Source organism: Dendrobates tinctorius, unplaced genomic scaffold, assembly GCF_039654945.1.
Source record: "Dendrobates tinctorius isolate UK_male_01 unplaced genomic scaffold, ASM3965494v1 ptg000145l, whole genome shotgun sequence".
NCBI classification, from domain to species: Eukaryota; Metazoa; Chordata; class Amphibia; order Anura; family Dendrobatidae; genus Dendrobates; species Dendrobates tinctorius.
In genome coordinates, this window is record NW_027361812.1 from 16,925,470 (window position 1) to 16,950,094 (window position 24,625).

At 42.9% G+C, this 24,625-nt stretch overlaps 1 long non-coding RNA gene across 1 annotated transcript in view; it reads right to left on the reverse strand.

The window, feature by feature from the left end:
* Nucleotides 1–1,725: 1,725 nt before the first annotated feature.
* The window catches only part of LOC141049542 (uncharacterized), a 37,766-nt gene continuing 14,866 nt past the window's right edge, over nt 1,726–24,625 (reverse strand). Inside the window, exons 2-4 of the long non-coding RNA XR_012220382.1 lie at nt 24,465–24,509; nt 13,438–13,532; nt 1,726–1,915 (exon numbers count right to left, since the gene is read on the reverse strand). This is a non-coding gene — a long non-coding RNA (uncharacterized lncRNA). The remainder of the gene's footprint in view (nt 1,916–13,437; nt 13,533–24,464; nt 24,510–24,625) is intronic.

A 24,625-nucleotide genomic window follows, 5' to 3' on the forward strand; every position in this document is an offset into this window, starting at 1 on the left:
GGATCAGCCTTTAATTTGATTTTACACTTTGGTTTTGAGTATTGCGCCAAATCCAGATCTCCATGGGATATTAATTTTGATTTATATTGATCGCTTTTATGTTTTATTGTTCTTGATGCAATCCACTATGTAATGAATAAAGATTTGCAACTGGAACATTTCATTCAGTGATATCTACAATGTGGTATTTTAGTGTTCGCTTTATTTTTTTGAGCAGTGTATAAAATTTAATAGCTTTGTTCCTCTTGATCTGTAAACCGCATCCCTGAAGCCATATGCAACCTGTAACGAGTATCCAATTGGTCTGTATAAATGACTGGTGGTGGCACCTAGTAGTTCTTTTGTAATTGCGGAGCTGGCAGTGACCATACGGGAGGGTATATACATATATTCCACGTGTTGGAATCAGAGCTGTATATGTGAAGTGCCCAAGCGAGGTAGTTGCAGGTGACCTACCACTCCCTCTCACTCTGGCACTCTACAGACAACACGTGTGCCCGTTCCGTTGTGCTGCTAGAGCTTGAGTCCATTATTTTTGTAGCTTCATAGGCTGAGTACACCCAAGGGCCCCGACGTCCATCTCAAGGTTCCCCAGGGTAGCAGACAGAATCACATGAAGGATATTTTTGGCAATCCACTGCCCTGAGTATTAGGTCCACATTGTCCCTAGTAGTCTATTGCGTGAGACTGCTGCTGTCACTTCACACTACTGTCCTCCACTGAACTGTCACTTCCTGAACTTGGCAATAACGCTCAGTTCCCCCCCCAAACTGGGCCGGCTGTCACATTTAACCCTACCTAGGCTAGACTACAGCCCCAGTGGGTATAACCACTGATAACATCATCAATATAAAATACATTTAACCATTTGGGTTAATGGAGTAGAACATCTTCTCCTTCACTCCTTCATATATACTATATGCTCACTGTTAGTTCCCCAATAACCAGCCTAGTAGTGGAAGCAGCAACCCTCTTGTTCATCAGTCTTCAGACAATTGTGTAATTGTCTTGATGATTGGAGGTAGCGGAGTTGCGTACCCTGACAAATTGGTGAAAGCAGTGGGATTTGTCTGGTGCCATCTGTGACAGATGGGTAACAGTGGTGGTTTCAGCAGGACTGCTCCCTGCTGTGTATCTATGCCATCCCCTCCAACTAAAAGTATCATCCTATCTCCAAAGTACTATATTTACTTGTATACCTCTTCCCCCAAATGTATATGGACATCCAGATCTTCTGTTCTGTCCAGGACAATTCATAGAAATCCCATCTGGAGACCTCCTCTCCATATCTGGTTGCTAGATGAGGTGCAAATGCAGTTAGCTGGCAGAGAGCCACGAGCCACACATTTTACGCCTGCGAGCAACATGTAGCTCCCGAGCCACAGGTTCGGGACCCCACCTTATCTCCGTATGCACCAAATATACCAGGACAAATATTTTGCATGCAATGTGCAGATGTATCAAAAATTGAGAAGTCACAGTAAGTCTGCTTATAGACAAATTGCCAAAATCTAAACATGATCATACAGACCTATGTATCTAATCTGTTCAACATTACACAATTTTTCTAATTGCTTTGCTTCTTATTCTTACTCTGTCTGTGAAGATCTTATAGCTCTATAAATCAATAATAATAACACTTCCGTGGCTCATTCATACACAGAAGGAACAATGAGATGAAGATGGATGAACTGTACTTCATTCCTGAAATTATTTTATTGGGAAGATGGTATAATATGAAAAGTAAAGCAACATACGTACAGCATACTTGTCATTGGTAAGAAATAAATGCTTTCTTCATTGACCAAAATGGCAGTAAATGAGCGATGATGTTATTCATGAATCCATGAGTCTGCAGAGGTGAAGTGACAGGCAATTCAGACTTTGTATCCACACTTTTCGTTGAGGTTCGGAACTGAGAGAGAAGGGTTTGTTTATGGAAATGGTGAAAAAGTAAAGATGTAAACAGGATTATGGAGAGCACAGTTGTACCATAATACTTTATGCACATATTATTTTAAATCTGAAACATTAAGAATATTACATACACATTCTAAACTTACAAGTTTCAATGCCATGTCTCCTCATAATGACAATCAGTTTGGCACTGTATAAAAGTCTAAAGATGGCCATCTATATGGAATAACAATCGACCAAACAGCTATCTCTCCCAACCCTACAATACACATGATGGCTTGACCTAGCCTCATGGTGCTTGCAATGAGCAAGCCTTTCCCAGAAACCTCTGTCAGAGGCCCATACATATATATATAAAAATGAATGTATGTGTGTATCAGCCACGCCCACCCCACATAGCCCCACCCAATCACTAAGCATCATTCATTTCACCAGAGCTGTTTAAAAGAAACAGAGCTGTGATTGGTTGCTATGAGCAACAGTTTTCCCTCTTGACAACACCTCAGCCGACACGGACATGGTTGGTGAAATCTAGCATCTTTGGGAACATAAGCTCCCAGCCATTGTCTGCCCCCCAGAAAGGAGCAGAGAGCACATGACAGAAATGAATCACCCCCCTACTCCATTACTGCCGTGCTCTATTGTTACCGGTGTAGAAAAAAAATACTGATTAAATACTGAGGTAAAATACTGACCAAATACTGAAGTAAAATACTAATCAAACACGGAGATAAAATACTAAAACTCTAAGGTAAAATACTGACCAAACACTGAGGTAAAATACTGATTAAATACTGAGGTAAAATACTGACCAAACACTGAGGTAAAATACTGATTAAATACTGAGGTAAAATACTGACCAAACACTGAAGTAAAATACTAATCAAACACTGAGGTAAAATACTAAAATGCTGAGGTAAAATACAGACCAAACACTGAGGTAAAATAAACACTAAGGTAAACCACTGACCAAATACTGAAGTAAAATGCTGACCAAATACTGAGGTAAAATACTAAAACACTGAGGTAAATCCCATAGTCCCGTGCCCATATACCCATCAAACATATCCTCCATCCCATGCCAATATACCGATCATACATATATATGGGCACTGGACTATGGGATGGAGGATGTGTATGATGAGTATATGGGCACTAGACTATGGGATGGAGGATGTGTGATGGGTATATGGGCACGGGACTATAGGATGGAGGATATGTATGATGGGTATATGGGCACTGGACTATGGGATGGAGGATATGTATGATAGGTATATGGGCACTGGACTATGGGATGGAGGATATGTATGATGGGTATATGGGCACGGGACTATAGGACGGATGATATGTATGATGGGTATATGGGTACGGGACTATGGGATGGAGGATATGTATGATGGGTATATGGGCACTGGACTATTGGATGGAGGAAATGTATGATGGGTATATGGGCACGGGACTATAGGATGGAGGATATGTATGATAGGTATATGGGCACTGGACTATTGGATGGAGGAAATGTATGATGGGTATATGGGCACGGGACTATAGGATGGAGGATATGTATGATGGGTATATGGGAACGGGACTATAAGACGGATGATATGTATGAAGGGTATATGGGTACGGGACTATGGGATGGAGGATATGTATGATGGGTATATGGGCACAGGACTATAGGATGGAGGATATGTATGATGGGTATATGGGCACTGGACTATGGGATGGAGGAAGTGTGATGGGTATATGGTCACTGGACTATGGGATGGAGGATAATCATTATAATTTGTTATAACTGACCACAGTTAGATACTATGCTATGGAGGATATGTATGATGGGTATATGGGTACTGGACCATGGGATGGAGGATATGTATGATGGGTGTATGGACATGGGACTATGGGATGGAGGATATGTATGATAGGTATATGGGCACTGGACTATGGGATGGAGGATATGTATGATGGGTATATGAGCACGGGACTATGGGATGGAGGATATGTATGATGGGTATATGGGCACAGGAGTATAGGATGGAGGATATGAATGTTGGGTATATGGGCATGGGACTATGGGATGGAGGATATGTATGATGGGTATATGGGCACTGGACTATGGGATGGAGGAAGTGTGATGGGTATATGGTCACTGGACTATGGGATGGAGGATAATCATTATAATTTGTTATAACTGACCACAGTTAGATACTATGCTATGGAGGATATGTATGATGGGTATATGGGCACTGGACCATGGGATGGAGGATATGTATGATGGGTGTATGGGCATGGGACTATGGGATGGAGGATATGTATGATAGGTATATGGGCACTGGACTATGGGATGGAGGATATGTATGATGGGTATATGAGCACGGGACTATGGGATGGAGGATATGTATGATGGGTATATGGGCACAGGAGTATAGGATGGAGGATATGAATGTTGGGTATATGGGCATGGGACTATGGGATGGAGGATATGTATGATAGGTATATGGGCACTGGACTATTGGATGGAGGAAATGTATGATGGGTATATGGGAACGGGACTATGGGATGGAGGATATGTATGATGGGTATATGGGCACAGGACTATAGGATGGAGGATATGTATGATGGGTATATGGGCACAGGACTATGGGATGGAGGATATGTATGATGGGTATATGGGCAGTGGGCTATGGGATGGAGGATGTTTGATGGGTATATGGGCACTGGACTATGGGATGGAGGATATGTATGATGGATATATGGGCAGTGGATTATGGGATGGAGGATGTGTGATAGGTATATGGGCACTGGACTATGGGATGAAGGATAATCAATATAATTTGCTATAACTAACCACAGTTAGATACTATGCCCAGGCAACGCTAGGCTCTTCAGCTAGTTACATCTAAAAACAAAATGATCAAGTGCTGGAATTCCAACTGTCAGATCCTTATCTCATTTACCAGATGATGTCAAGAGGCCTCCTTACATATTAGATGGTCCATTTTTTCTAATATGTGTCAAGATGTTAAAGGAAATGTATCACTAAAAAATTACCTATTATATAAATCATATTTTTGTGTTAAATATATATATATTTAACATTGTCATTTTTTTTCTTATCACAATCTTTATTAAAAATAAAAAATAGAAATCTTACAATTTTCACACTGGTCACTGGGGCATTTTTAGATTCATACTTCAAGTTGATTCAGGAAAGCCACATGTACATTATTAGCAATAGACTGACTTAGATCCCATTAAGACAGTGCCAGAGCCCCTGCATGTTTACTCTTCCTCCCACATGCAGGGACGTCGGCATGTTCACTTACCTGTCCACGCTCCCTCGGCATTTGACTGCTCCCAGGACCTGCGCACGGTACGCAGGTCTCCTGGGAATGTGCATAGGGCACACACTCTGTGACTCTTAATGGGCCAGCGAGCACGCTGCTAAAACATCTACAGCCAATTGCTGGGAGACGTCTGGTATATAAGGCACCCTCCACTATTGGGAGGTGCCTTAGTAACTGTAGTCAAACAGTGTATATTTTGCTAGCTAGTTGTTAGGTCCTCATACCAATGCTCTCTGATCTTGTACACCCCGGTTATCTGACCCTGTTCACTCTGTCTTCACCTGTTCCATAGAAGAAACAAACCAGCTCATCTGGACAGCTAATGGCATATGGAAGCACAGAAACATGTGGCCACACGTGAAAATATCCAGAATAAAAGAGTAGATCCAGCTTCTTAAATGCAAAAACTTTATTCTCCAAACATTAAAAGCATGATTGCAAGGATTTCATGGTGATCTGAGAGCTACGCATTTCAAACACTGACTCTGTGTTCTTTTTCAAAACTAATGATAGGTGAGTCATAGCGCAGTAATATACAACATTACAACCAATGAAGTTGCTTAAACAAAATATGTGACTAATAAAAACATATAAATGTTAAAAACAAAGTATTCCAATTATAAATCATATAACACAATGCATGTATTTCACAAAGGATTAACAGTAGCACAGCAGATCAATAATGATACTTAATTTCTCTTTGAGCATTTAAGTCTGTGGGAAGACAAGCACCCACATTATAAATCCAAAACACCTCTCTGGTCAGCGGGCGTCTCTTAATGTCGCTACCTCTGGGTAGTTTCTGCACTCTTTTGATGCCAAACACTCTCAGAGAGGCAGTAGAGTGACTATGACTGGTAATAAAGAGTATTGATGCATGGGAAACTGTGTGGTTTCAACTAGAAGAGATACTATCAGTAAGATGCTCTGATATATGGATGTTTACTTATCCACCTGTGCTCCCTCGGCATCTGTCTGCTTCCAGGACCTGTGCACGACACACAGGTCTTCTGGGAGTGCACTTAGTGAGCACTCCCTTACTCCTAAAGGTCCAGCGCATGCTGCTAAAATGTCCCCAGCAAATTGCTGGGAGACGTAAGGTATATAAGGCACCCTCCCCTATTGTGAGGTGCCTTAGCAACTGTAGTCAAACAGTGTATATCCTGCTAGATAGTTGTTAGATTACGTACCCGTGCTTTATGATCTTGTTCCCCCACTTACCTGATGCTGTCCGCCCTATCTTCACCTGTTCCAGTCCGTTTTGCTGAGCTTATAACCATATCCATCCTGCCCGTGCCTAGTCTTGCTCCTGATCCTCCACCTGTGTACCTGCATCCATAAGCTCTCTCTCTTTTAATAATCTCTTTATTTTATCTACATAGCGCCAACATATTCTGCAGCGCTTTACAGTTTTTTGCACACATTATCATCGTGTGATCCCGATGGGGCTCACAATCTAGAATTCCCTATCAGTATGTCTTTGGAGTGTGGGAGGAAACCGGAGAACCCGGAGGAAAGCCACGCAAGCACGGGGAGAACATACAAACTCCTTGCAGATGTTGTCCATGGTGTGGATTGAACCCAGGAACACAGTGCTGCAAGGCTGCAGTGATAACCACTGAGCCACCGAGCTGCCCATAATCCTGTACCTGTGGCTGTCCTGTCTGATTTCTCGTAGGCCTACCAGCCGTATGCCTCCTGGTTAACTAGTTACTGGCCTGTCCTGCTTCCGTTCCCCTTTGGGGCTAGCTGCCACTGCTCTGGAGTCCACCCTGAGGTAGCACGTGGCATCCATCTGGTGCCAAATCTAACCCTACCATCAAGGGCTCTAGCAAAGAGGAAGGTGTTCACCTAGTTACGCCTCTCCAGGCTCTCCATGGACCATGGCACAGTGGTTCCACAACCACGTGCGTAACAGACCCTATCTTTGTATTGAAGCATCTAATGAGCCTGTGCAAGAGTCTTTGTGAAAGGAGGGGGAGCAGGTCAGCTACAACATCACCTGTTGTAAATGGTGGATCCTGTGTTGTCAGCTGTGTGTACAGATGTTGTCATTGTAATCCTGGCTCTCCTGATAAGGAAACTGCTGAAAACTATTCCTGAAATGCCAGGAAGTTTATGTGTAAAATAGCCTCAGTGAAAAGTGCAATATTACTATTTTTGTTTTACAACAAAGACCATGATATAAAAAAAATATTGCCATCCAAGAGACTTGATTTAAAGCACCACTCCAGCAATTCTTTTTTAAATTTTACTGCTGTATTTGTGCCACTAATCGAAGTTTCTTGCAAATAATATTATATTTGTCTCCATCTATTATCATTGATGCTCGGGTCATCTTCTACAGGTTGTCATCTGCTGGATCGCTACAATTTATGGGGTCACAACTCAATGTAAGTCTATGAGAGCCAGAATAGGGTCAGAACTAGACTCTCAGACTGACATTGAGAGATTGTGATCGTTACCTCTGACTCCCGGTCAGTCAGACATTGTGGTCACAAGATGGTGGACCAGGACCATAGCGGCGCAGGAAAGAGGCCTAGACAGCAGCTGGAGAGTATAATACAAGAGTCAGGGAATTTAGATTAGTGGCACCACTCCAGCGCTAAAATAAAACACTGAATGGTGCTTATAGCTAAATGTCATTTTATGGTGATACATTCCATTTGTGAATAGCCATTAAAGATGGGACCAGGTAAGTGTTGTTAAAAGAGCTGTGGGGAATCAGTGAGATTAAGTATAGCTTCTTCTTTTTTTGATACTAAGTTAAAACCTTTTAAAAAATGTTTTTAATTCCCTTAAGAACCTTTTTAGAGCTCGAGGATAGTTAGGATGCTTTATTTTGTTCCTGTCTTGAGAACCAAAAGAGGTTGACCCTCTCATGCTCATGGTGTTCATTTCATAAAAATGAAATAAAATCTGAGCGGCATCAGATTATAACTAATTGTGTCCTTGGCTTTCCTCCGCAATCTTCAGGTTTTGTCTCTGCTTGTATGCTCGCGCACTTCTTATATTGTACTGTCCTACTTTATATATCCCTGTTTAATAAATACAGGCAGACAACAATACGGATGGAAGATTGGAAGCTACGCAAGTTATTTTGGCTATTATATATATTATGATTAAACGCTTTACATTAGGAGCTCTAGATTTACAAAACGATGTGTTTAGAAGCAGCAGACACAGCACAACTATGTATCCCAACAATGTTAAATAGCTGCACAGAGATGAGTTAAATATTTTATCTTCTGGTAAGTAAAATATTTAAATTGAATCTGGGTGAGCGATTTCCATATCTGTATTAATAATTACATGGCTGCCAGCAGACTCTGTTAAGGGCAGAAACATCTCAGTTTGGTCCAGACAATTACATTATGTGTCCTAATTATGAGCACAACAGTCGGAGGTTTCAGTATATTATTCACATAGATATTGTTGGTGTCTACACAGGGGCTGGAAAATTGACATCAAATGTTTCCAGGAGTCCTATGTTCTATGAATATTTATAGGACAAGGAGTTTTAAAATACACATTATTGCTGGGAGCGGTGACAACTATAACTTCAGGTCATATTTTCACTGCTGACATATGGACATAATATAGGAACATATGGCAATCAGTTAGACTGCCAGAGGCTCGGGTATTCTGCCACCGACATAAACACTCAGGCTGGGGTCACACGACCGTTATGAGAAAATCTGTTCGATTATGCTAATGAGAGCTAGATCAGAGCTAGATCAGAGCTAGATCAGCGCGAGATCAGCGTGAGATCAGCCTGAGATCAGCCTGAGATCAGCCTGAGATCAGAGTGAGATCAGAGTGAGATCCAATTTTCTCAATGGTGGAGAGAGAAAAAAATATATAAATACTGATCACTGAAACATTTCAGCTGGTGTCATGACCTACCATGGCTTTTTGCACCTCTCTCACCTTCTTGATGTGTTCAATACTTTTTCCCTGTGTCATTTCTCATTATTACACAACTTAACTTAATTTATGGACATCTATGGTTTGATTTTTTTTTTTGCGTGTGTGGATTGAATTGGTTACTACCGACATCTGGAGAGAATTTCATGTCATTAGCACCTATAGAAATATATTTACTTAGAAAATTGGTGACGTGTTCAATACTTATTTCATCCGCCATGTGTCACCCAGCCCAAATGCCCAATAGACAAAGGCAACAATTCAAATGTCTTCCTCTAGAGTTTTGACCAAAGTGGCTGCTTCCGAATTTTGCTCACTAATCTCTGGATACCACTGCTGTTCGGAAAACTACTTTCTACTATTGTAATTAACTTTTCATAATTTTTCCCAACTAACGTCATCTCTTATTTTCATCTTCAAACCAGTCATCACTCTTAAATAAAAGGGGAAAAAGCATTTATTTAATTCAAATGGACATTTAAATCCTTCTGGTCTGTCCTTAAGTTCTCTACTATCCTTCCATCATATAGATTTTATTTCTAAATATACGTGGTAAAGTACAAAGTAAAAAGTTTATTAGTCCTTTTTCACTTTCTACCCATTGCTACGTTTATGACATAGCAGCTCTTTGATTTCCCAGTCCAATTAAGTAAAAATATGTCTTTCGAGTTTGAACTTTATTAGTAGAAGTCCAAGCCTTGGGGATGTGCAGCCATCAGTGCTTACTATTTCTGTGTCACCATGTCAGGCTAATGGAAAACTAGACTCTGAATGGTTCCTGGAACCTCAGTGCGCACACAATGCCCACAAAGGTGTAATATAAATGCCAGCGAGAGGTAAGGCTGTGCACAGCTAAACATATTAAGATCTCAGGGACACATTCGGCCAAAAACCATAATAGGAATACTACTTAAAAGCACAATTAAAGTGACAAATTACTAATAAACATGATAAGATCTTAATAAAAGTAACCAGCATGAGAAAGCAAAAAAATACTGACTGCAAATAATGAAAAACTTATCTTCTCAAGTAGCCATATAAAAAAAAGTAGCACATAAGACATCGCAGTCGGCCATAGGAAGAAGAAAAAAACTCTCTCAGCCACTTATCTAGTCCGTGGTCACAAACAAATGGTAAATAAAGCTTGTGCCGCAAATAAAATTAATCGGAAAGCAGTAATGTGCTGCAGATATTCTCCTGTAATGTGGGTTACTATAAAGAACTGCACTGGCTGTAACTGATACTCTCTACAGAGGACATAAATAGGCAAAATGTTACATTATCACCGCTTTCTGGGACAGTGGAAGAGAAATATGATTATCTCCAGTGTCAGGTGTAAATATTTCAGCAGTTGCGATAGATTTAGATCTTTCTGCACGATTGCATCTTTTACACACATAGGAAACACATGTTATATACCAAGTCATAGTGTAAAGGGCAGTGTGCAGGGCACGGGGGATTGTCACTGTCCACAGTATATCTTGTTGTATCCCACCTGTGGACACTATTCCCCCATGTGCAGCAGCAAAATTACACAATTGTAAAGTGAGGAAACTGTTCATGTTTTTCCACAGACCATGTATCAGTGCAAAACTCCGAGACATGTCCATTTTTTTTCATGGATGAAAAGTTGACAACATAAGTTTCTGGGTGCCTCAAAAACACGTACAGCACATGGATGGCGTCCGTGTACAGTCTGTGTGCTGTGCGTGTTCAACACTGCAAAGTACAGGAGAAGCTTTGTATATTATTCATTTATCCATCTCTGAAAAACACTGATGGTAAAAACAGACACAGGGATGACACACTGATGGTAACAATGGACACACGGATGTCACACTGATGGCAAAAATGGACACACAGATGACACACTGATCCTGATTACACTGGTAGCATTATTTCATGTACGTGTTTAAACATGGATGTGTGAGGCCGGTTTCACACATCCTGATATTTCCAGTACTTGAGATATCCGTGTTCGTGTATCAATTTGTCACATCTGTGTGCTGTGTGTACCATCCGTGTGTGATCCGTGTGCTCATACCTCCCAACTTTTGAAGAAGGGAAAGAGGTACAAAGGCTGCGGCGTGCAATTTCACCGACCACACCCATTTCACAACTAGTCACACCTATGTCCACGACCCAACCACGCTCATTTAGCACTGCTGATCACACTGACTTGTACTGAGGGCACAGTGGCTGTCATAATGAGCACAGTGGCTGGTACTGTGGGCACACTGACTGGTACTGAGGAAAAGAAAGAACAGAGAGCGAGAGAAAAAAGAAAACAGAGCGAAAAAGAAAAAGAGGGGATAGAAAAAAAAAAAAAGAAGAGAGAAAGAAAGAGGGGAAAGAATAGAGAGAAAGAAACAGAAAGAATAGAACTAGAAAGAACAGAGAAAGAAAGAACAGAGAGAAAGAAAGAAGAAAGAAAGAAAAAGAACAGAGAGAAAGAAAGAGGGGAAAGAAAGAAAGAACAGAGGGAGAGAGAAAAAAAGATGGGAAAGAAAGAACAGAGAGAGAAAGAAAGAGAAAGAAAGAACAGAGATAGAGAGAAAGAAACAGAGATAAAGAAAGAACAGAAAGAAAGAGGGAAAGAAAAAATAACAGAGGGAGAAAGAAAGAAAGAACAGAGAGATAGAGAGAATGAAAGAAACAGAGAGAGAAAGAACAGAGAGAGAAAGAAAGAGAAAAAAAGAACAGATAGAGAGAAAGAAACAGAGAGATAAAGAAAGAACAGAAAGAAAGAAAGAGGGAAAGAAAGAACAGAGAGAGAGAAAGAAAGAACAGAGAGAGAGAAAGAAAGAACAGAGAGAGAGAAAGAAAGAAAGAGGGGACAGAAAAAAGAACAGAGAGAGAAAAAAAGAAAGAGGGGAAAGAAAGAAAGAACAGAGAGAAAGAAAGAAAGAACAGAGAGAAAGAATAGAGAGAAAGATAGAGGGGAAAGAAGGAACAGAGAGAAAGAAAGAAAGAACAGAGAGAAAGAAAGAACAGAGAGAAAGAAAGAACAGAGAGAAAGAAAGAACAGAGAGAGAAAGAAAGATCAGAGAAAGAAAGAGGGGAAAGAAAGAGAAAGAAAGATCAGAGAGAGAGAGAAAGAAGAAAGAAAAAGAACAGAGAGAAAGAAAGAGTGGACAGAAAAAAGAACAGAGAAAAAAAGAAAGAGGGGAAAGAAAGAAAGAACAGAGAGGGAGAGAGAAAGAAAGAGGGGAAAGAAAGGACAGAGAGAAAGAAAGAACAGAGAGAGAAAGAAAGATCAGAGAGAAAGAACAGAGAGAAAGAACAGAGAGAAAGGAAAGAAAGAAGTAAAGAACAGAGAGAATGAAAGAAAGAGGGGTAAAGAAAGAGAACAGAGAGAAAGAAAGAACAGAGAGAGAGAAAGGAATAACAGAGAGAGAGAAAGAAAGATCAGAGAGAGAGAAGGAAAGATTAGAGAGAGAGAAAGAAAGATTAGAGAGAGAAAGAAAGAGGGGAAAGAAAGATCAGAGCGAAAGAAAGAACAGAGAGAGAGAAAGGAAGAGGGGAAAGAGAGCGAACAGAGAGAGAAAAAATAGATAGAGAGAAAGAGAGGAAAGAAAGAACAGAGAGAGAAAGAAAAAAGAAAGATTACAGAGAAAGAAAGAAGAGAGAGAAAGATCATGTGACCCCTGACTCCTGCCCTCCTGTGACCTCATCACAGGTCCTGTGCGCACAGAGCAGCCCAGCAACGTCGTTGCTGGGATTTATCAATGAGGGGCTGCGATGGCCGGTGAGTCTCTCTGGGAGGGCGAGGATGGGTTGGTGGCTGGGGGTGCGTGGCTGCTCAGTGCAATGCGGGAAAAATAAGCTCCCGGGTGGCCAGCGGGTGGGGGGGTCAAAATCGGGACTGTCCCGCCAGATCCAGGACAGTTGGTGTCCGTATGCTGTCCGTGTGTCCTTGTCCATGTATTGAAACAATTTGTTTTAATGTTAACCCTATGACTTCCCTAACGCCATCCGTGAGCGGTACGTGTTTACACGGACCCATTGACTTGTATGGGTCTGTGTTATCCATGCTGTCACTCAAAAATGGACATGTCAGCGTGTTTTACACACGGACAGACGGTCACGTTTCATTTCATTTGAATGGGTCCACGTATGTCAGTGTCTCCCGTACGTGAGAAAACTGTCACCACACGTACCGGAGACACTAATGTGTGAAACCGGCCTGAATGAGACCTAAAACGGAGATTGTGAACTTGGATCTCTAACCCAACATCAGACTGACCTCACAAATGCTCTTCTGGATGAAGGGGCAAAAATTTCCACAGACTCTCCAAAATCTTGTAGAAAGTCTTCCCAGAAGAGTGGGAGCTTCTATAGCTGCAAAGGAAGGATCAACTCCATATTAATGCCTATGAATATAGTATGGGAGGTTAATAAAGCTCCTGTAGGTGTAATGTGAATCAGCTGAAATACTTTTGTCCGTATGGTGTAGATGTATTCTTAGATAACAGAGGGGTTTGGGCTTCCTCTGGAACCAGTGCCCAGCTGTGACTGCAGCCGCTTTGCTTCTATATAAAGCAGTGAAATATCGGCAAATGCAAGCAAATATTCTATTTTATGTTTCTGACTGCAAGTGTCTTTCACAGACTAAGCATTACGCATAGCACTGTGCCACTGCTACATCGCACCATCATTTAAGGCAATCTAGTCATGTTGAATTATAATTTTCATGACGACTACGTGTAAATTGCAAAAAGCTGAACATTTGGAGCTTTATCAATGTGAACAAGTGGTTACAACAATAGGACCACATTTTTATTGATTTTATTTGCCTCTATAGCGACATACGTAAATTCCCACAGTGCTTTACAGACATTATCACTGTCCCTGATGGGGCTCACAATTTAAATTCCCTATCAGTATGTTTTTGGAGAGTGAGAGAAAGCTGGAGGAAACCCACGCAAACATGGGGAGAACATACCAACTCCTTGCTGATGTTGTTATTTTGTGTGATTCAAGCAAGTCATCTTATAATACCGCACTGTGTATTAAAGTTGCTCATTTTGCTCTTCTACTCAGTTAAAGGGAACCTGACGGGTCCCCCATGTCCTCCAACTCACCAGCATTAGAATGCATGTTACTAATAACCCTGCCTAACCAGCCATTTACAGTGTATACATGTAACACCAGCACAGGGAACTGTCAGAGCAGCTACCGGTATACTGGAACTTACAGACACTAAAGAGTTTTGCAGCTGCTGTTAAACAGGGACCTACAGACAACCGTTTTTCCCCTGAGCGGCTGTGGACTACAATTCCCAGGGACCCTTGTTTCAGTCAGATGACACGGCCTGGAAGGATAGAAGGAGAGAGAGTGGATTGGAGGAGGAGGGACTTGGGGGGGAGGGAGCTGGGCAGGAAGTGAAAGTAAATGTTCAGAGGAGAAGGAGCGTGGCAGCTTGCTGTGAGAGATGGAGCGGTGTGGATCTGCATTCCTCTACGCTGCATAGTGTGGCGGCCCCCGCTGAGATACCCGCGCTGCTGGAGAGAGCCCGGTCCTGTGACCCTTTGAGGCAATTAACATCAAAGACCCGGAGAGTTCTGCTGGCACTCCCACCGCATAAAGGCCTAAATCCTGCTGCCCCCAGCGGGTGTCCAGAGAACCCTCCAACCATTTGAGACACACAGTGAGTGCCCTTCTGAGACTTGTGGTTCTACCAGCGCTACTTACAGTGAATACACTACAACCCAGACTATTGACAGTAATATTCATCTAAGTGCACCAACGGTTCTAATTTGTGCAACAACATTCGTGGCAACTGGGCCCCAACGTTTGGACTGAGTTACTACAAAAGAGGGGGAACCTGCTACGTTATATTTGCAGGGTCGGGGTAGTAGTAGACTGTGATGTGTATATGACTTTTATAGAGCACCGTTACTTGTATTGGATGTTATTCCTTTAAACCCACCTCAATTCTGCTGCATAGCAATAAACCTGTTAAATGGTTTTACTCCTGTTCCCTGAGTGTGTGTACTGAGCTGTGGCAGGGGTTTCCCGAATCAGCCCCTGGCAGAACATAACTGTCCTTCTGCAGTCCCAGAGAGAGAGCTCCAATCAAGATTCGGGTGGAGGTACAGTGCCCTAGAGAGTTGAGACCCCCCCACCCCCCCCATAACACCCAGTGTACCGTGGTAGCCCTAAAGGGGTGTTACAGTGGAGGCACTGCTGAGATTCCAGAACTAACACAGGAGTATTTACTATGGAGACTTTAACAGAGCAAGAAGTGTATTTGTGGTGCGAAGAGATGGATGTTACAGCTAAACAAAGTTTTGCAGTGAGTGGTGAGCTCCGTGACGCCTCTGATGAAGAGATACTGAAAATAGTTAACCAACTCACTGAACTTACCCACCCCAAAGTGGTCAACCACAGGAAGGAAAAGGGGGGACAGTTACCCACAGCCCTGATCTCAACCGGGCAGATCTTGAGGAAAGAATATTTCCCATCCATGATAGCCGTGTCCCCGGAGTATGGTCGACAATGGAAGATCACTTGGCCTACTGAGTCCGAAGTGGAGACTCGGCAACAGGAATCAACCACTCAGCCTAGAAAGACTAGTGTAGGTCCGCCCTCTACTCCACTTAGAGCCAGTCAGGAAGAGACAGCAGCCCCTGCTGATGTGCTTATGACAGCTATGGAAAAGTTAGTCAGTCAGTTTGCAAAGATGCAGCCAGAAGGGATCTACCGTCTAAGAACTTTCTCAGGTACCCTCCCCACCCCTGCTGGAGAAGAAGGATATGATACTTGGAGGGATGTCACTTTACTGTGCTTAAAAGAGTGGCAGTGCACTGATGCCGTAAAGAAGCAGAGAATAGTAGAAAGTTTGAGGGGTACTGCTATGGAAGTGGTGTAGGCTGCTTGGCGGAGCAAGCCACTTGCAACTTATCCAGATTATATGAGTGCTCTAGAAGATGCTTTTGGGATCCCCTGAAGATGCTACTGATCTTCTCTATAAACTCCATACCACCTACCAACTGCCAGATGGGAAGATGTCTGACTATTTATACCGACTAGACAAGCTGGTTCATAGAATAGTATCTAAAGGTGGAGTCAGTCCTAAAGAAGTTGATCAGTGTCGTCTGGAACAGGTACTCAGAGGAGCTCTCATGCATGATCCAATTGCCCAGCGGATGAGGTCTTGTGATAGAGAGAAGATTCCTGGTTCTTTTCATGAGCTGCTTAAGGAAGTTCGCAAGGAGGAGGTTATTTTGGCCGCAAGAGAGAAGACATCCCTTCGGGTGACTACTGTTGCCCAAGCCTACCCCACTAAAGATCAAAGGGCAATTACTGTGGCAAAAACACTATGGGAGAAGTTCTTCGTACAATACGGGCTGCCAGCCCGCATCCATACCGATCAAGGTAGAGATTTTGAAAGTAGACTAATCAAGGAGCTATGCGCCATTTGTGGGATCAAGAAATCCAGAACCACCCCATATCACCCCCAAGGGGACTCTCAAACTGAGAGGTTCAACTGTACCCTTCTGAACATGTTAGGCACTTTGGATCCCAAGAAGAAGGGACACTGGAGCAGGCATGTGAGTCAGTTGGTTCATGCCTACAATTGCACCACAAATGAGTCAACTGGATACTCGCCTTATTTCCTCATGTTTGGAAGAAAAGCCCGGCTACCAGTGGATATTAGTTTTGGGACATCCTTTGACAGTTCTAATGGGAAGACCTACTTAAAATGTGTCCCAGCTGCAAGAAAATTTGAAAAAAGCTTACAGATTGGCAGAGCAGGCCTCTGGTTGGTCAGGGAGGTGCAATAAGACTCGCTATGACTGTAGAGTTCGAGAACAAGTTTTACTGCCTGGAGATAGAGTCCTTATCCAACTTCTGGGCCTTCCTGGGAAGCACAAGCTTGCTGATCGGTGGTGTCCTGACCCTTATGTGGTGATGGAGAAGCTGCCCGGTGTCCCGGCCTACAGAGTAAAGCCAGAGAAATGGGGCAGAGCTGTCAAAACCTATCATCGACACCATCTGTTGCCTGTGGGAAAAAACATCACTATACCACCATTGCCAACCCAAGGAGGTCATACCACCCTTCTGTGCAATAGGAGAAGTCGTAGGTGTGAACAGCCACCCCAGCTTGGGGTTGCCTCATGAGGAAGTGACAGCGAGTCTGGGGATGAATGGGAAACCGACGGTCAATGGAGCTACAGATGGACCGAGGACCCATGCCCCATAGGTGCGGGCCCTGTAAACCAGACTCCTGAAGTGGAAACACAAAAAAAAAGACATTTGTCAGGAGGCTAGTGTGCTCTGCCCACAATTGGGGGAGAGTTCAGAAGAGGGACATTTAGTGAATGAAGAGATCCATCCGGAGGAGCCCGTTTTGGAGAGACAAGAGTCGGGGGCTGAGGAGGGAGCCCCCTCAGTACACACTCGCCCCAAACAAGACACTAGGCCACCCATGATGCTGACCTATGATAGAATAGGACATACCACTGAGGTCCCCAGGCTGATACACCCTAATTCAAATTCTGTTTGGCCTTATTTGCCGGTATCTCCCATGTGTCCAGGTGGTGGTTTGTGTGCATGTAAATTTGGTGTTAGTCAGGATGCCTAAACCCCCCCTTCATGTTTCAGGTGGTGAGTCCTCATATCGTGATGGGACACTTTCAATGACTCACCAGGGGGAGAATGTAACACCTGCACAGGGAAGTGTCAGAGCAGCTACCGGTATACTGGAACTTACAGACACTAAGAAGAGTTTTGCAGCTGCTGTTAAACAGGGACCTACAAACATTAACCATTTTTCCCCTGAGCGGCAGTGGACTACAATTCCCAGGGACCATTGTTTCAGTCAGATGACATGGCCTGGAATGATAGAAGCAGAGAGAGTGGATTGGAGGAGGGACTTGGGAGAGGGAGCTGGGCAGGAAGTGAAAGTAAATGTTCAGAGGAGGAGCGAGGCAGCTTGCTGTGAGAGACGGAGCGGTGTGGATCTGCATTCCTCTACGCTGCAGTGTGGCGGCCCCCGCTGAGATACCCGCGCTGCTGGAGAGAGCGCAGTCCTGTCACCCTTTGAGGCAATTAACATCAAAGACCCGGAGAGTTCTGCCGGCACGCCCACCGCATAAAGGCCTAAATCCTGCCGCCCCCAGCTGGTGTCCAGAGAACCCTTTGACCGTTTGAGACACACAGTGAGTGCCCTTCTGAGACTTGTGGTTTTACCAGCGCTACTTACAGTGAGTACACTACAACCCAGACTATTGACAGTAATATTCTTCTAAGTGCACCAACGGTTCTAATTTGCGCGCCAACATCCTCGGCAACTGGGCCCCAACGTTTGGACTAAGTTACTACAAAAGAGGGGGAACCTGCTACGATATATTTGCAGGGTCGGAGTAGAAGTCGACTGTGATGTGTATATGACTTTTATAGAGCACCGTTACTTGTATTGTATGTTATTCCTTTATACCCACCTCAATTCTGCTGCATAGCAATAAACCTGTTAAACAGTTATACTCCTGTTCCCTGAGTGTGTGTACTGAGGTGTGGCAGGGGTTTCCCGAATCAGCCCCTGGCAGAAGATAACTGTCCTTCTGCAATCCCAGAGAGAGAGCTCCAATCAAGATTCGGGTGGAGGCACAGTGCCCTAGAGAGTTGAGACCCCCCCAATAACACCCAGTGTACCATGGTAGCCCTAAAGGGGTGTTACATACAACCTAGACCCATGTTTAAAAAATGGCTTTACAAACTTTGTGCTTCATATGCTAATTATTACTTTGACTAGTCAATGGGGCGTTTGTTTCCCCAACTAGTGGGCCCTCACAGCATGTTATCACACCCCTGTGGACATGAAAGAATGATTTGCAAGAGACGCAGTCATCACCAGCTCTCTGCAAAACTGGCACATGCACGCAGCTTTCTTCACCCGCATCATTGCTCCCTTGAAGCCGGAGGTATTCTTCCCAGGTTCAGAGCCCCATTGCGGAAGTCTGCATCACTGCAAAGTTCCTGGCAGTCCAACTCCACCTCCTTTTCAACTCCTGACCCAGCTTCTGTGCTCCTCCGTCCCTGCCAGGGACATTGCAGTGATGTAGAAATGTAGTTCTAATGATGACTCATGCAGGGAAAAAGTACTCCCTGTTTCTATACAGCGCTTAGAAAGATTAAACTAGGCTGTTTTTAATCATGGAAAAGAGAAGAAATAGCTGGGTAGAAAGGCAAAATGAGCTAATATAAGTGCTCAGTGCTTTATAACATGATGACTGCAATATACTAAGAGGATAAACATTATGATGAGAGAGCTTTTTTAAACCCAGGACTTCGCACTGCAAGGCTAGAGTGCTAACCACTGAGTCAACATGCTGCTCATTTACAATTTGGAGCAAAGCACTGTAACAGCAGCAAAGCGCCATCTTTTTCATGCTGTATGAGTCACAGCCAGGGTTGCTCTGCATCTCCAGCTGAAATACATTTTTTTTGCTACTCAGGTAATCTTTAAAATGAAACATAAAAAAAACACCAAAATGTATACACAGCATTGTAACATAAAAAAAGAGAGTGGCGAACAGAAGCACAAATGATAAGTCAATCAGCAGGGAATATTAGAAGGAACCCAGGAGCGGCACTTTCCTAGTAAAGTCATCTAGGCTGTGACAAAGGACAAGTCATTTTTCCAATCCAAAGTATTTTGTGATCAAAATAATTTTCTAGCAATATAAATATTATGAATGAATGGACGGGAATGGAGCGTTCGTCTCTGCTTCCAGTGTGTAAAGAGATGTTATGAAATACAATACAAAGTGCAGCCAAGTATGGAGAGCGCTCTATTCATTTCCTAGCGGTTTCTTTGGACGGCACATAAATATGTTATTATTATGAATAGTCCTTTCTGTGTGCACAGCTCTCACAACTGATCATACTAAATGCAGTGTGAGAAGAGCGCAGGGAGATCTCTCATTAATCACATTAATGCATTCATATGTATTTATGTGTCAGTAAGTAAAATACCCGCGCTAAACCATCCCGATGCTCAGGGAATTTCTACAGTGCAGACTGTATCAGAGCCTAGGCAACAGAGACAGAAAGTTTGGCATTTGGCATGAATACAAACAATAGTATTTAGGAATGGGGAATATTGTCATGTTGCAATTAACCATCATTTTATTTTCAACAAAAGTTTTCAGTTTGTGGATGTGTCTAAAAATATTACATACTCCATTTGTTAATGGGAACCTGTCAGGAGGAACTACCCTCCAAGCCGTCTATATGGGCATGTAGGTCATAGGAGGCTGAATGAAATGATACCTTGATATCTGCGATCCAATGTCTTATTCAGGAGAAATCCTATATATATTTTCCTATATATAAACGAGCTGTTCCAGAACAGTGGGATGGACACTGATCTGCATGAGAGTCTGCCTCCAGAGATTATTTTACATCACAGGGCAAGTTACCAGTGTGATGTGTAATGGCCGCTCTCCTGATGTCACTGCAGAGCTGTGTGTGATTATACCTGACACATCTGTAGGTTACTCTCAGCTTCCATCTCACAGACAGACAGGGTTACAATGCAGTAGAGCTGCAGCAAATGTGTTTGTAAGGAGACAAAACTCAGTTCTGCTGTTCCATGTTAGTTACATGTCTTACACTGGAAACACCTCCTGTCATTTATAATAAGCTCTGGAGGCAGATTCTCATACAGATCAGTGTCCGGCTTATAGCCTGGAACAGCTCATTTATATATAAGAAAAATGTGGATATCTCTGGAATAAGACATCAGATCGCAGATATTAGGGTATCATTTTATTCAGCTTCCTATGACCTACATGCCCATATAGACGGCTTAGGAGGGTTGATTCTGACAGATTTTCTTTAAAACAGTGCAACATTTGTGCTCTCTACAGCCCTTTTGAGAAGTGTTGGTTCATATATTGGGGGCATGGTTGGCAATGACAAATTTAATGGACAGTTAATGTATAATTCAATATATTTATAAAGCCTAACCAAATAACATCAGCAATAATGTGCAGGTTCATTCAGCACGTCACATGAATATCTGCACGTCTGGCCTCTTACTGAACACAAATATGGAGGTTTTCTTATCCATGCAAAGCTGTAACTACACATGGTAACGTTTTAATACTAGATGTTAGGACCATCCCAACTGGGTGTTACACCTTGGCGCACGTGGCATGCTTCTATGCTTTTTTTTTCATCAAAAGCAATCTTTATTAAGTACCCTGTATTATTTATATGCTCTATTGCTTGTTATTACTTACAGCAGGGCATATGTTCATTTTGCTCCTATCTTGGGTTTTATCTGTTTAAAGGCCACTGTGAACATATAACAACTTATACTCCAGTTCATTTCTTTAGGTTTTGCTTTAGGTTCTTGCACTCAGTGCAAATAGGTGGGTGGCCTCCCTTTCTTTGATCTGGACTTTACGTTTATTTAGCTTCCCATTGCTGGATGTCCATAGTCAGGCCTCGGTCTTGCTCGTCCCTTGTTCACACTGAGGTCTTTTTTTGACACATGGTAAGGTTTTAATACTAGAGATTAGGACAGTCCTGATTGGGCACTCTTTGGCGCTGGTGGGATGGCTTTTACCCTTTTTAGATCAAAAACAGTGTTTACTAAGTACCCTATGTTATTTTTATGCACTATTGCTTTTACTTACTTATAGCGGGGTATATGTTCATTTTGTTTCTATCTTAGGTTTAGAGCTGTAACTACAGCAGTGTTTTGTGAGTCAGGTCTCCCACAGCATGTCCATTGCCAGGCAGGGACCCAGTCTACATTCGAGAGGTCATCTTATCACCACAGATGGGCTTGCTCAATGTGATCATGTAGGGAGATGGACCGGGTCAGTAACATCCCCAGCAATACATCTAGCAGTGCTTCTCTCAGCAACCTCCCTAGTAATACATCCGGCAGTGCTTCTCTCGTTTTGGGGCCGGAACTACTGAGTCTGTCAATCTTGTTGCCAGGAGGGAGACTTTCTGCCCAGGACAGAACTGGGCACCTGACTGCAGGGGGCGGGTCAGGGACAAAAAACTCAGCGCGGGAAGACGGGGTCATTGGCGGGAAGGCAGCATGCGCAGCAAGGGAAAGTTTGCTCACTCCCCGCAGCACCATATCAGAAGGCCAGGCTGTTTTGCTTACTGCCATCCCAGACGCCGACAGACAGCGAGCAGCCTATGATTGTGGGCTCGCTCTCCTCTGAGACCGAAGTAACATCACGTACCACACCGCTGACTTTATATGGAGCGGGCTGCAGGCTCGACCAGAGCGATCATGCAGGGTCGGACAGTGTACTCCCTACCTCCACCATTGAACTTTATCCATCCAAAGAGGTTCCGCTGGCTACTTCTCCATTGACACCTTGTTCCGGGACTGCAAAGCCACGTACAGGAGAGTCCGGACACATTGCGGCTGTCAGGAAACAGTGCCTCGCATTTCTCCAGGACAAGGCAAGAGACTTCACGCGTCGTCTGCGACGCCACCATGGGATCTTCAAGCCTCCAACTTCTGAAAACCTCAGACTAAGTTTAGCTTTTTGTTTAATATTTACCCCTGTGTTGAATCCCAAACTCCCTCTTTCACCTATTTCCCTGCGTAGAGTAACACCTGTATTAAATACCCGTTAACCCTTGATCTACCTCCTACTTGTCACTGCATCCCGTGTTCCTGCTATTTGCTTACAATCACAACCTCCAATTTATAAATGCACTGGAAACCTCTATCTAAATCATATATTCAGTGTTATATACCTTAGCATTTATTTGTATGTTAGTGCAATACAGTCGCAGCAACCTGCACCTGTACATTCATTTTATTTTGCTCTGAGGAGCTTGTCAATTTCATTTTTTTCCAGACTACATTCAAAGCAGACCTTTTATGCCTCAGTAATGAGGTCATATTGCCAGCAGAGCTGTCTAATGATCAGCAATAAAACCTGCGCTGGGGAGAGAGGGGATGGCAGGTCCCACCACCAACCTACCCATCACTCCATATAAACCCAGACCCTTGGCTTTCCTTGTCTCCCTTCATTTACCCCATCTTTCATACCTTGAGTATAGTATCCATAGGACACCGATTCGTCAGATGTCAAACGTCAGATTGATGTAAATTTGATACAAATTGCGACCTGTATGTGTGAGATGTAAACTCCTGCCTGTATTCTCCCTGCTGAGAGCGCACAGCAGGCAAACACAGGACAGACCAAGACAAGATGAGAGTGGAAGACATGACCTTTAATACATTTTTGCAACATTTCAGTTTCATGAACCAAACGAGAAAAGGTTTATCAGCCATATCTTCACCTACATGCAATAAAAATTGGTCATGTTTAAAATGACATATGAATAAAGGCAAGTGTACCCCAGAGAGCAGCAAAATGAAGAGCACAATAGTACAGTAAGGGTGTGCGCACACGCTGTGGATTCTGCTGCGGTTCCGCAGCGGATTTGGCCCTGCGGATCCGCAGGTGTACAGTACCATTATTCCCTATGGGAAATGGAAACCGCTGTGCAGATGCTGCGGAATTTTCTGTGGTTTCTAAACCGCAGAAAGAATTGACATGTCAATTCTTTCTGCGGATTCTGCAGCGGTTTACCATCTCCTCCATTGTGGAGATGGTAAAACCGCAGGATAATCCGCAGATAAACCGCAGGTCTTTTGCAAAGAGTGTGCAAAGCAGTAATCAAAGCAAAAGGTGGCTACTTTGAAGAACCTAGAATATATGACATATTTTCAGTTGTTTCACACTTTTTTGTTAATTATATAATTCCACATGTGTTATTTCATAGTTTTGATGCCTTCAGAGTGAATCTACAATTTTCATAGTCATGAAAATAAAAAAAACTCTTTGAATGAGGTGTGCCCAAACTTTTGGTCTGTACTGTATGTGTGTGTGTGTGTGTGTGTGTGTGTGTGTGTCACTGACATCTATAGATCTATGTATTTTATGTGTATATACTCATTCTATTCTACCCTGTCAGTGTGATTTTACTGTACGACGCATATGAATTTCCGGCTTTTCAAAGGATCTAGAGGTATGGTTCTAGAGGAAACAGTTTTATTTTCTCTGGGGGCATCAAACTTTATCAGCATGCACAAAGAGACACAAGTTAGCCCCAAAAACCCTTGAAAAAAAACCCAACAAAACCACAACAAAAATGCACAAAAAAATGCACCTAAACATGCGTATTTTCCGCAGCTTCTTTCCTGCCAAGAAATCAGGTTAAAAAATAAATTAAACAATTGTTACCAAATAACAAAAAAAATTACAGACTTACCATCCAACTGGAGAGTGGAAATATTGTGAACAGAACCTTTATTACCTAAAAAATAATCAATCACCATAATAAATCAATATATAATTTCAATTTAAAGTATGAAATACATAGCCATCCATATTCTGGGTCTGGCAGAGTGAGGGTCTAACAGAGCCTATCTT